General features: G+C 31.5%; 1 long non-coding RNA gene across 2 annotated transcripts in view; it reads right to left on the reverse strand.

The window, feature by feature from the left end:
- Positions 1 to 2,933: 2,933 nt before the first annotated feature.
- LOC147063848 (uncharacterized) overlaps positions 2,934 to 12,971 on the reverse strand; it is a 32,856-nt gene continuing 22,818 nt past the window's right edge. For both annotated transcript variants that reach the window (XR_015071997.1, XR_015071996.1), the window contains exons 2-4: positions 9,185 to 9,311; positions 6,330 to 6,451; positions 2,934 to 2,997 (exon numbers count right to left, since the gene is read on the reverse strand). This is a non-coding gene — a long non-coding RNA (uncharacterized LOC147063848). The remainder of the gene's footprint in view (positions 2,998 to 6,329; positions 6,452 to 9,184; positions 9,312 to 12,971) is intronic.

Raw genomic sequence — 12,971 nt, forward strand, 5'->3', positions numbered from 1 at the left:
TTTTAGACATTAGTTAGATTGGAAAAAAATAAAATATAATTAATGGCAGACATTCGCCCTTTTGTCTCAAAATATTTTCATATAAGGTTACTGGTAAATATTTGTTCCTAATACAATATTGACTGTGCTTAGGAAAAAGGGCGTAACCCTCGATTTATTTGAAAAGTGCTTTTATTAAATATTAACATTGGATACAACTAAATACACGTTCTGTAAAAGGGAAGTAAGCCACAAATGCCGATTTATTATCTAAATCTGGTTTTAATTAATATTTTATTAAGTTTCAATTTAAGGAAAAAAGCATTTACCCTCAATTTTAATGATTTTCTGTAATAACTTCTTTATTTATTAGTAGATCGAAAAGATATTACACCAAATCATCAATCATCATGCACCCAATGTTTATGCTTATTTTTTTAATAATATTAAACAAAAATCATTAAACAAACGTTTTTTGCCTCTCCTGTAAAATTTGTTCTGTGTGGGTTACGCCCTTTTTCCTAAACACGATCGAATTATAGATAATACAAAACATAGGCGAAATATCTTTCATCAAATTCTATTCCTAAATCTAACTGTATACATAATTTTGTTATGGATCTTCTTCATCCATGTTTTCCTAATTATTTTCAAGATTTGACAACTTTAAAGAATTGTAAAAATAGTGATATTGTTCCTGAATAATGCCCATTGATATCTTTTTCGCATTGAGGGAAAGTGCTGCGTTATATTTAGGCTGGAGTCGAAAAGATGAATGGTTAATTATTCTGGCTTCTCTTTGTATGACTTGGAGCATTTTGAATGGCTCATAAAATCCATATTTCTCCATCCGTATCAAACCCGTATGAATCGTATAACACTTTCTTCGTCCGCATCAATCTTCTTATTCTTTAATATGCATTTTTGTAATTCAGAAAAATCAAGAAAATCTTGTTGATCCATCTCAGTTACATTGTATTTTTTGTGTGCCATCTGAACAGCAGAGTACCATGCGGATGGATGGTATTTAAATCCAAATGCTTTGGTTTTCGATTCTCGCATGAACGGAATCTCATTTCATTTGCGAGTGCCCGGATTCAAAGAAAATTTGATTATCTATCGGAATTTTTGGGAATGACTGTTTTACAATGAACATCTTGTATCACCATCCGGTCTTTGTTTTTCAATATCGCCTAAAGACCAATATGAATTCAACATTGTCTGCCGTACTGTTTCGGTAAAATTCTCATTGCACTTTCTGGAACATTAAGAACAGTCTTTGGGTTTTAAATAACTCTCTTCAATTTGCTTACCTGTAACTGAAACATATGACTTTCCGTTTTGTCTATTAGTTATATGTTTATTTCTTTTCCACTCCTAGGGCTTAGCAATACGTTTTCGTTTACTATTCAACTCATCAAGAACGCAATCTTATTTCTGAATTGAACATTATCGGACATCACCGACATTATTTCTTATTGTATTTTCTTTTGGGCATCCATTAAATTCTTCAAAAAACCCGGTTGAGCTATTCAAATACGTAGTAATTCCTGAGATGCTGTAAAAGGATTGTTCTACAGGAAGTCGATAAATCAACTCACTTTTATCTGTTTTCATAATATAATAATATAAAGTATATACCATGGTTAAATTCAGCATATAATGGTGGTTCATGCGTAGGTTCTAATATATTTTCCACTGACAATAATAATTGTTCCGAATGTCCTGGTAATGACTCAGGTACAATCTGGGATGTTGTGTACGTCTAAGAAAAGAAATAGTATTTTAAATACAAAAAGCAGATATTTTGAGTCCGGTTTTCTAAAAAAATATAAAATATAAATTACATAATACCTAATAGAGTTCAATTCTGTCTTTTATGATGAATGAATATTCTGCATTATTTTCCATATTATTCTGCATTTCCATAATATTCTGCATTATTAGTTATTTTGCTGGCCATCCTGGTAACGTGTCAGGGAGAAACTCTCGAAAATATTATCTTGAGCTCTGCAACCACGAAATAACTCCTGAGATGATAATATGCATGTCTAAAAAAAAAACGTATTTTTAAAACAATAAGCTAGTGGATAAAGCTATATCTGAACAAATGAACAATTCATTATGATATTTCATTAAGGTTAACTATTTATCAGACTTATACTCATTGAAATTATAATCATTAGTCGGTGTATTATCTGGTGCATGATTTGAGTTCAAAACATTCAGCTCTTCGTCTTCCAATGCTGTATTTCGATCTGCGAAAACATGATTTATAATGATGCTGTAAGTAAGTATATTATTATTTAATCAGATTTTATTTAAAAACAATTTGACCGGTTAGTAGTCGAAATAACATAACTTAAATATACATTAATAATTACTTACTTCGCATGCTTGTACGTTGGTTCTGTTTAAACATCTCCACAATCATTACCTCTCCAAAACAATGTTGATATGCAAATATGAACCGATAACAAGTGTTAACTTAAGTCAAATTGACAACTTACGCCAAACTAAAAATAACGAAATTTCCATAAACTAAACTTTATGTCAGTGACATAAAGGCGAAACGCCGCTTACGCCGAAGTGTCCTTGATTAATCGGCATTAATGTCAGAGTCACACAGGTGTAAGAGGATATTCACCCATATGACATTAAAATTCCACGTGGATTTGTATATACGCCGAGTAATATCTGGCAAACCGCTATACGTACGAGTTTAATCTTTGTACATATGATAGAACTGCGTTCTAGCAAGACAATGCAATATTTAACTCAAAACAGCCATTTTTGTAGTTATACCCTTATGATCCTAGACCCCGAATGAACAGTGACCAAAACATCTACAGTAACGGTGTTTACGTTACGTTTAGGTGAAACTCTAACAATGACATATGAAGTGGAAAGAAAGATTTTGGGAAATTAAGATCAATGAACATTAATTGTTTGTACCTGTCTGACGTAATATAAGGCCAACATGTATTTCATTTCGGCGTCCATCTCGTAATATTTAGCCTGAAAGTAGTTTAAAACATTTTTATTATATTAATTGTATCATATTTGAATACATCAAATAAGAAATAAAGGACTTTGAGACAAAAATATAAACAATTAAACCATCATAAAATGCATAATATATCATGGCAAATGTTGAATAATAATAATAGGAAATATAATTTACTACTAATTCACCAAAATTGAGAATGTAACATTCTGACACAATGAACGTAGTTTAAAAAGACATCAAATATATCTTCATCGCCCATGTCCGTCCCTTAGATGGAGCATATGGACACCACACCCACCTCCGAGAATCCCTGTCGCTCGCCAGTCTTTTTTTGCGTTATAATTATGTGTCAAGCGCGAACCCAGTAACATTATTGGGGTGGGTTCATTTGAAAAATATATCTATGGTGACAGGCCTTGCGCGTCGAGACGACCAACGAGAGATGCCGTATGTGTAGGAATGTATTACACAGATAATAACAAAACAATCTGCAAAGGTTTCAAAACATAATATATCACAGCGCGCCGTCTGCCTTGACGTAAATAAAGGTCGGATTATGACTCAAATAATTCTCAATTTTTTTCATATGGACTTTACGTCACGTAGCCCCGCCCAGTCTATCGAATTGTGTGAACTAAGGGATTCTCCGATCGCATAGTCTAAAACTAAATATTTAATAATTAGATAATTTGAAAAAAATAATAATAAATATAATTTCTACGGTATTTAATCGAATATTAATAGGTATAGTTTTGAAAAAATACGTACTTAATTTAAACTGATCGCTTAATTTTATGTCGTCAGTGAGTTTTTGAAGTTTCATTAATTTAGTGTGTCGCTGTAAAAAATTCATTAGTAGTAAAATCGTATTATCTTCTTATTTCTCGTAAGTATACCTGACAAGTATACTTACGAAGACTTTATCAGATCTCCACAGCCTATCTCTTTGCAAAAGTCACCCTTCGCCACTGCATTATGTAGTATACGGTCATCGCTTTCCGATACAATTTACATGTCACCTATCTATCTATCTATCTATCTATAGTGATGACCGGGGAGGTATCCCCAACTTCCTTGGTTAAGTTGAGTGCACGTGTCTTATGAATACATATTTTTACCTTCATAAAATATACCTACTGTTAATAAACTAACTACAAAATATCTACATAAATAGGACAACTCGAAGTATACGTCATCATTAATTAACTCTTAGATATCGTTGTGCGGCCAGCTCTTTTTCTGTAGTATTGTTTGTTGACCAGCTCGTGAAATAAATATTCTAGTACCTAATAGTCACGAAGAAATTTCAGAACAGTTTTACAACAATGGTTTCAACGAGTGTTTTATAAAAGTAACCGCCGACCAGTGTCAATCCGGTAGAATTTTTACATTTTTTTTATTTTCTTATGCTGTGATTTTATAAAATTTCTCTAAAAAAAGTCATTTTTTTTAAATAACAGCTAGGCCTCTATTTTTTGTATGATCAAATTAATATTTCTTAGAACACATATATTTATATAATATTTTTTTGAATTAATAGAAAGTATCATACATTAATGACCTACATAACTATTCTAGCGATCGATAGGTCAAAACCTTCTCTGCTATCATATGCAAAAGAATTGACGAAAAGGCTTTGTCCAAAATATTCGGTAAGCGGAGATGAAATTACCGAAACATGTGAACCAAATTGTAAAAATTGCCAAGACTAGCACAATTGAAACGAATACAACCAGGAAACTCAGAAATATTGGGAACTGAAATAACTAACGGGTAAGGAGTAGCAGGCAAACCGATCTTGAGTAAGTAAGAAGCCGGGATAAACTTAAACATGTGTCAAGAATACGTCATACGTCGAATACTGATAACTGCTCTCGACCTTATGAATTGACGCTTGTTTATTATTAGTGTATTACACACGCTATTGCACTTGCACAATGCGTGTTTCATTTTCATAGGACACTTACACATTCAAAAGCCTGCATCAAAATGTAGTGTATTGAATATAGCCTATCAGAATTCTAATTAATTATCTATTTTCTATTTATTATCTCTTCTGTGAATAAAACAGACTCGTCACTTGTTGCAATGCATAAAAGCGTATCTTCCAAATATACGCCAGAAGCAAAATGCTTTGATGAAAAACTGTTGGAGTTGCACATAGACTTCAAAATATTAGATTCAATGATAAAACGCACTCCAAACCTAAAAAAAAATATAGTTCTTTGATGACAGTTCGACCTGCGTCAACGGCTAGTGAACGAGTGCAAGTTGTTGCATGAGTTGCAAAAAAATATTTCACGAAAATTCGAAGTCCTATGAACCACGAAACGCTAGATGCATTGGTATTTTTTTAAATATTTAAATACTATGACTTCGCCATATATTGTTTTTATAGTGAATAGTTATATGTGAGAATGTCTAAAAATCCATTGTTGGTATTTGTGATTTGATATTTTTTATTCTATGTATATTATTTAATAAATTATTATATTATTATTTAAAATATTCAAACACGCGCGTTATTATAATTTTACTCCCTACTTCAATTATAGTTTGTCAATTTATGGCTACGGCCGTATGTTGTAGGTTAACCACTGGGGGATGACAAAAGTAATTGCGTATTTCAAAAAAATACTACGTTATTCTTAGGTCAATAATTATTATAAAGCAATCATTATTCGTAAAATATTTATCACACTTGAATGGTCAAAAACATAGCTTATAATTAGTATCTGTAGAATTATCTTCAAATGTGTTAATCTTGCCAATTTTTTGAATAATAAAATGCCTAATTCTTGTAAAATTTGGGATCACAGAGATTATCAATATATTTTTTTATCGTAAATATTTTACTAAAATTATCTCATCATTAATTATACAAATGGTTTTATAAATGCGTTTATTAATTAATAAATGTAAAAAAATCTTAACACCATTGCACATTCATGTACCGAAATATGACTATATTCTAAAACATTTGAGCGAGAGGTTTAAAAGAATACTATTTTATGTAATAAAAATACTTTATGCAGTCATCAAATATTTAAAATAAATATAAAGGATAATAAGGCTTCAAAATTATATAAATAGATTATCTACAACGTTTAAGGAATGTCCAGGATCATGGTTTGAAAATACAAAAAAAAACTCAATTTTGACCTACGACGAGCATGTACCCCCTTAAGAGGATGGTATATTTTATTATTTCCTCGGTTATGGAGTTCATGATGATGTTACAAGAATTTCAATTTTCACATATCAAAATCATTAGTCAGTTCTTCTTACTTACATCTACGAGTATATTTCTATATAGTTGTATATTATTAAAGGTACATACATATGTTTGGCCCATTGTGAGATTGTAAAGCTGTTTTGCTATATCGGTATATTCCTTTCCGAAGACTGTTTCGCGAATTGACAGAGCTCTCTTAAATAAGGGTTCCGCTTCTTTATATTTCTCTGTAAAAAAACAAAAAGTACATCTAGAGACAACTGGGGTTTCAAAATAGCACAGCGTGATATGGAAAGGTGTATGCTGGACATAATACGTAATAAAAATATAAAATAATTGGATGATGGAACATAAAAAGGTGCGCAATGTAATACAGATAGCTTAAAACCTTAAATGGAAATGAGCAGGACAAATAATTTAAAATGTACATATGTACAGTATTCCAATTGTTTGAAGGATACCTCTGTCAAATAAATTCATTATGATCACCGTCATTAATATTCATGTTTGCTCTTTCGTGATCTGAATCTGACAGGGCTTCCACACTCGCACGGCGATCATATTGTTTACTACTATACTACGAGAAGGTGGCTCACGCGCTGTAGAATAGTACGAATATAATGGACTGTATGCGTGGTAGCGGTGACTTTTTGAACTTCATACAGATGACATTCGTGGGGTGTGCCTCAAAGTATGTTGCATGCAGCGTGTACTCAGGAGTAGAAAAAGAGAGAAGATATGAATCTCCGAAGCCTAAAATGAGGCGTGTTTCCTCTTACAGTCGAACAGTAGGCTACAGTAGAGGAATAATCTATTTGAAAGAGATGATCTCTGTGTATCGAAAATGTAAATAATTTTGTAATTTTTCTTGTTATTTTATTAACAAGATACAAAATTGTATATGTATCATTGCCTGTTAATACAAAATATCCTAAAATGGTCTTAAAGTGATAAAAATAGCGCCCAAAAGAAAACCAAATAATTATCACGGTGAATGGGGAATTGAGTATTTTGGTGTGATGGTGAAACACAAATGTTGTAATTTGATTTGTAACGCCTCAATGTCATTGTTAAATAGAAAATCTTGGAATATCATTATAATGATCAAACATTTAGTAAATTTGATAATATTAGATATAGTAATAATAATTTTAAAAGATATAAGATATACCTAATAATTTGATGATATAAGTCAAATTCGTAAACTTGGCAAAAAAAAAACAGAGAAGGATATCATGGCCGAGATTGGTTTTGTTATTCATAAATAAGTTCAAAAAGAAATTCGATGACTGCCAAAAGCAAATCTATTAAAATCCGATTTGGACATTTAAGAAATTACAGTCACTATGAGTGAAAATTCCTCATTAACTTCACGTTGGACATGTTTGACATTATTACCATGTATTTTACATATATATTTACCATTACACATATATATTTACCATGTAAGGGTGACATTTATTAATTACACCCTTGCAGTATATTATTATATAGTTGGAAAATAGGCAAAGAATTATATTGTTATGTCCAAGTAAACATAATTAACTGTAAATTTGGCCGGGCAGTGAGTATCTTCACTAATAAGAGTAATAAGTAATGTGTTGGTTGAATAATATCGCGGAGTGGAGAGGGGATTTGATTTTTTTTGCGCCGAAAGAGAAGAGTTTTTTCTCTCTTAGTCTTGGTACCTGGAAGGCGGCGGACGTCCTTCAGATCTCCTATCTTTGGACAGCCAAGAGGCGGAAAATCCAGATCCTGGATCTCATATCCAAATATCAGAATGTCGTAAGTTGTACATAGAACTTCTGTCGAATCTTTAATATAATATCTTTTTTATCTTGTTTTCTATTTACATTTATATTCTCGTTGCTTCAATCCATACATGTAACTAGGTACCCTTGTATAAGTTGTAACTAACCCTCACCAGTGCATATTACTTATTAACTCTAAACTAAAACTATCAAAAAAAATTAAAAAAAAATAGTTATGAATGGACAACTGATATAGTAAACTGTGTTTCTTTAAGAAAATTTGTAAAAAAAACTCTACGCAATCGATTAAATAACAATATAACATTTCAAGAAAATACTACTTGAATGCAAATTATTATTTTATTCAGTTTATAAAAAAATTCAAATTCACACCAACAAAATAAATTTGATTATTTAAATTTGAGAGTGTTGGTACACATTTATTTCAACCTTTTAAATAAATAATAAAAATCATAAAACCTCATATTAATTAACGTAACTGAGCTGAATTAAGAAATATATTTACTGATGTTTCATGATTTATGTTGACAGTAGAATATAATCAATCTATATTTAATAATAATTTGCAATAACATTCATATCAACGATAGAGATTAAAAAATACAAACGATAATTAATATGGTCAGAATTTATATGAAATTTTATAATCTAATAAGTGTCCCTACTTGTTTAATTATAGAAAGGTAATATAAAACTAGATGCACATAATACAAGGATACACTTTAAAAAAAAATAGAAGGTAGGTACTGACAAAGGAATTTCTCTTGTTTATACAGATACTGTATGAATATCAGTTTAGATAGGTACCTAATCATAATTATCGAATGCGCTTGTAATACAAGCCTAATAATTATATTGATTTTAAATTTTTATAAAGATCTCTGGTGACTGCGGTCTCATCTGAGAACGAAAGTAATAAATCTGTCTATCTTTCATTAATAATTGTTAGGTATACATGACATTAGTTATTTTGTTAATACGTAGTCATAATTTTCAAACTAGAAAATCTATATTTTTGCAAATAGTATGATGCTTAGATAGGTATATCTGTGCCAAATGTTCAAAAATATTTCCAGAAGTTGTTTACTACCTACATTAGTTTTTTCGCTCTCCTGAACATTTGTGATTTTAGACTTACACCGGTTTTTCCGGTGAATTTAAAAATATTTAATTAGGAAACAACTATACCTTATCTGTCATAAACTGCAGCAAAGTTGTCGAGTTGCGGCAACTACGGAGTGATTCTCTCCAAGGGTCGTCTCTCTAATGCTGATTATCTTCAGTAAATTATCAGCACTTTTGTTTTTCTTGATCTCTGCAATTAATAATAATGTATTCTAAATACCTGCTGGAGGAAACGTACTGTTTAAGTATTTTATTACTGGAATGTGCGATCAATGTTTAAACGTTAAAAAATGCAAAAGGTCGTTTTCGAAATGAATGATGCTAAAATTAGATACCCTCGGTATCAGTGAAGTACAGTGGAAAGGAAATGGCAGAATGAAAACTGACGATGGTACCTTTTATTACTCGGGAATTGATAATAGCCACCATCAATATGGAGTGGCTATCATAGTCATCGATAATATCGGTCAATAGTTTGGTCCATACTCTGACAGAGTAATGATGTTACATCGTGGATTGGTGACGTTAATATAAAACAGGTATACACGGAAACTACCGATATAGATGAAGACGTTATTAAAGAATTTTATGAACATATAAATCTTATTCTAAAATCGGCGAAACATAATGAAGATAACTTTATTATAGGAAAGTTCAATGCAAAGATTCGTAATGGTGAAAGTAATGAAATAGTATAAATTGGTCTAGGACAAAGAAATGATCGAGGAGAAAGACTAGGTATTACAATTCTGCCAGAAACAGAATATGGCTCTAAGTAACACCTTATTCAAACTTCCAGCAAGGTGATTGTTTACATGGGAATCCCGACAATATAGGTATAGCAATATAATTTTAAGAAATCAAATTGACTAAATATTAATTCGTGATCGTCACAAAAATAGTATACCATATACTTAAACTTATCAAGGAACCGACATATCATCTACAATTCTGTTGTAGCTATAGTATAAATTATTAGATTAAAAAGGTTACTGAGGGAACATCGCACAACCCAACGTTTTAATATTGAACTGAATCAAATAACAGGTGAAAAATGCACTGAATACAGAAATACAACAACATAAAATCTACAGTCATTATACTTCCTCAGACACAAACAATAAGTGGGACAGGATAAAAAAAAATCTTCACGGAGCGAGTGCATGTGAATGGCTCTATAAGGTCAAAACGCGCCATGTGGACAAGGCCGTAGCGTTTGTGATTTTGATGTTTGTGATGTGAACATTACATTCGCACTTTGCAAGATAACATCAAAATGTGTATATACTTATCTAAATGACGAATGACATTCATGAGTGAGCACGGCTGAAAGCTTGGAAATGTGTTTTTTTCTATTTCAAAATCTTTTAATTGTGTATTATTTTATTACAGCTGATTCAAGGCCAACTTCATATAACTAATAAAAAATACTGTTTGTTTCTACGAATAAAAAAAGACAGGAAGGAAGATGTGTACAAATCACGGCAATCAGAAAGGTCGGCAAATATGGCCGACAATGCGTGATCACAAACATAAAATACACAAAATTACAAACACATACGAAGTTTACCGCACACGTACAGACCACGTGATATTTGTTTACGCAAAATCGTCGCTTTTCAAAATGGCGAATTTGATTTCCAGATTTTACTGCGATGAATGAGTATGTTCCTTCTTGTCTTTTTTTATTCATAGGTTTGTTTACTATGTACACCGAGTAATTTCCATTTATAAAATCAGAAACGATTTTTACAGAAGAGTTTTGGAATATAATGCAACCAAAACTGGAAAAAATTCTATCATGGGTGTTGACTTCCTGAATTATTTAACCCCAGGTCCATGCCACTACGTGAACCACATTGAATATTAAGCCATTTCCACACTGGCAACCTCATTAAATTTTACGATACTTACCATAATTGTTTAAGAAATTTTACGATAATCATCATAATTATCGAGGTTGCCAGCAACTTAACTTGTTGCCAGTGTGGACCCGGCATTAGATGCACAAAACTTAAATAATATATATTATAAATAAAAATTTAAAATTATAAATACGTATGATTTATGTCCACAGCCCTGATGAAATATGAGTCGGATCGAGTCATAGAGCAAATTTATTGACACAAACAACTTTGACACGACCTTTTTATATTAACTAGTAGACCAGATATTATGGACTAATACTGGGACTATGGAGTGTTTTGTCATGTTCTGTTTTGTCGTGTTCTGTTTTGTCTTGTTCTGTTTTGTCATGTTCTGTTTTGTCTTGTTCTGTTTTGTCCGGTCATCCGTAGCACGTTTACGATGTTAACACATTGTTATTCACGCACACTGTCAGAAATTATCACTTTAGCGCAGCTAACTTTCATATCCGGTTTAAACGGCTAACTAATAATATGTAAAAAATTGAGTTGGTCACCGGTGCCGCGTGAAGTACGTACGTTATTTGCTGGTATCTAATCTATTTCTGACTTCGGTTAAAATCGGCCATGTTCGTGCCGCGTTGTCTCTGGTTCTGGTATTAATACCCGAACGGCGCGAGCTATGGGCGCGAGCTTTGTTTATATTAAATCATTATTAAATGTCAAACGTCAAACCGAGTGCTTAAAGTCAGACAACGTTATCTACAAAAAAGTGTTTTTTTTTTTTTTTTGAGATAACGTTATTTTACATTTACGGCTACATGATAGTCAAACAACGTTATGTCAATCTTTTATAATTTCTTATTAAATCGTCAGTAAAGTTTAACGCTAACTACATAAGTTACCCTTGTTTTCATATTTTTTCAAAACTATCCCTATAAATTTTAACATGATCATAAGCAAGATAAATGTACAATACACAATAAATTATAAAATATTAACATTAGGTTTTAAATAAACATTTCCCTTGTTGAGTTACAAGAATCTAAAATAACGATTTTTGGCTCTCCTGTAAAGTTGCACTTTTGTAGATAGTGTTGTTTGACACTAAGCCCTCGAAACGTAACCAAACTTAACCTATAATTTTGCCAGTCATGTCAATTGCATAGAATATAGATAATATACGTAGTCAATTGCTAACCGGACAAAGATTTTGTCGGTAAGAATATATAATTTAAATATTACAATGTTGTTTGTGTGTATGGGACAGTAGGTATATTATTTTGTTTGGGATTATTATGCAACTATAGTACAAAATGTCATTAACTTTTTTATATACCAGCACGTAAAATATCAAGGCGTCATCCTGTGGAAGAAGCCGAGAGCACAACATTGCAACCACGGCCTAGAGGTAATAGTTAAATATTGTTTGTTACATATTTGTTTATATAAAAAATATTGAAGAAAACCTTGGTGTATGAAAATGATTGAAAAAACACCGCAAACATACCGCTTGTCTTATATTTTTTCCATCAATGTTGCTGACCATGAATGGGGATGTTTCCAACCTTTTATTGGAGAATAACCAGATGAAGGTAGGTACTATTATCATACATTCATTATAATATAATATCTATATATTTTAACTATATCAAAATAGCATTCATCTAGACTAGGTCATCATGACTGATTGACTGCATACATACTTTCTTTACACTAATATAATATTATGTATGCAGTATGTAAACAAACAATATTTATTTAGTAAGTAAGTACCTAGTACATACGCCCGCCATATCTATACTTAATACATGTGGCCCTCGACTTTCACACGTAATTAGTTCCTCAGAAAGTGTACATTAAAATATTATTTATTTATCAATGGGTTTAACAGAGGAGAGAGTAGCAACTGCGTGGTAAAGCACAGTTTTTGCATTATCAACAAGAATCTACATTGTAAGAAATGTACGAAATAACGAATAATT

This window comes from Rhyacophila brunnea, unplaced genomic scaffold, assembly GCF_057557595.1.
Source record: "Rhyacophila brunnea isolate RB1 unplaced genomic scaffold, BYU_Rbru_1.0 scaffold_8, whole genome shotgun sequence".
Classification (NCBI taxonomy): Eukaryota; Metazoa; Arthropoda; class Insecta; order Trichoptera; family Rhyacophilidae; genus Rhyacophila; species Rhyacophila brunnea.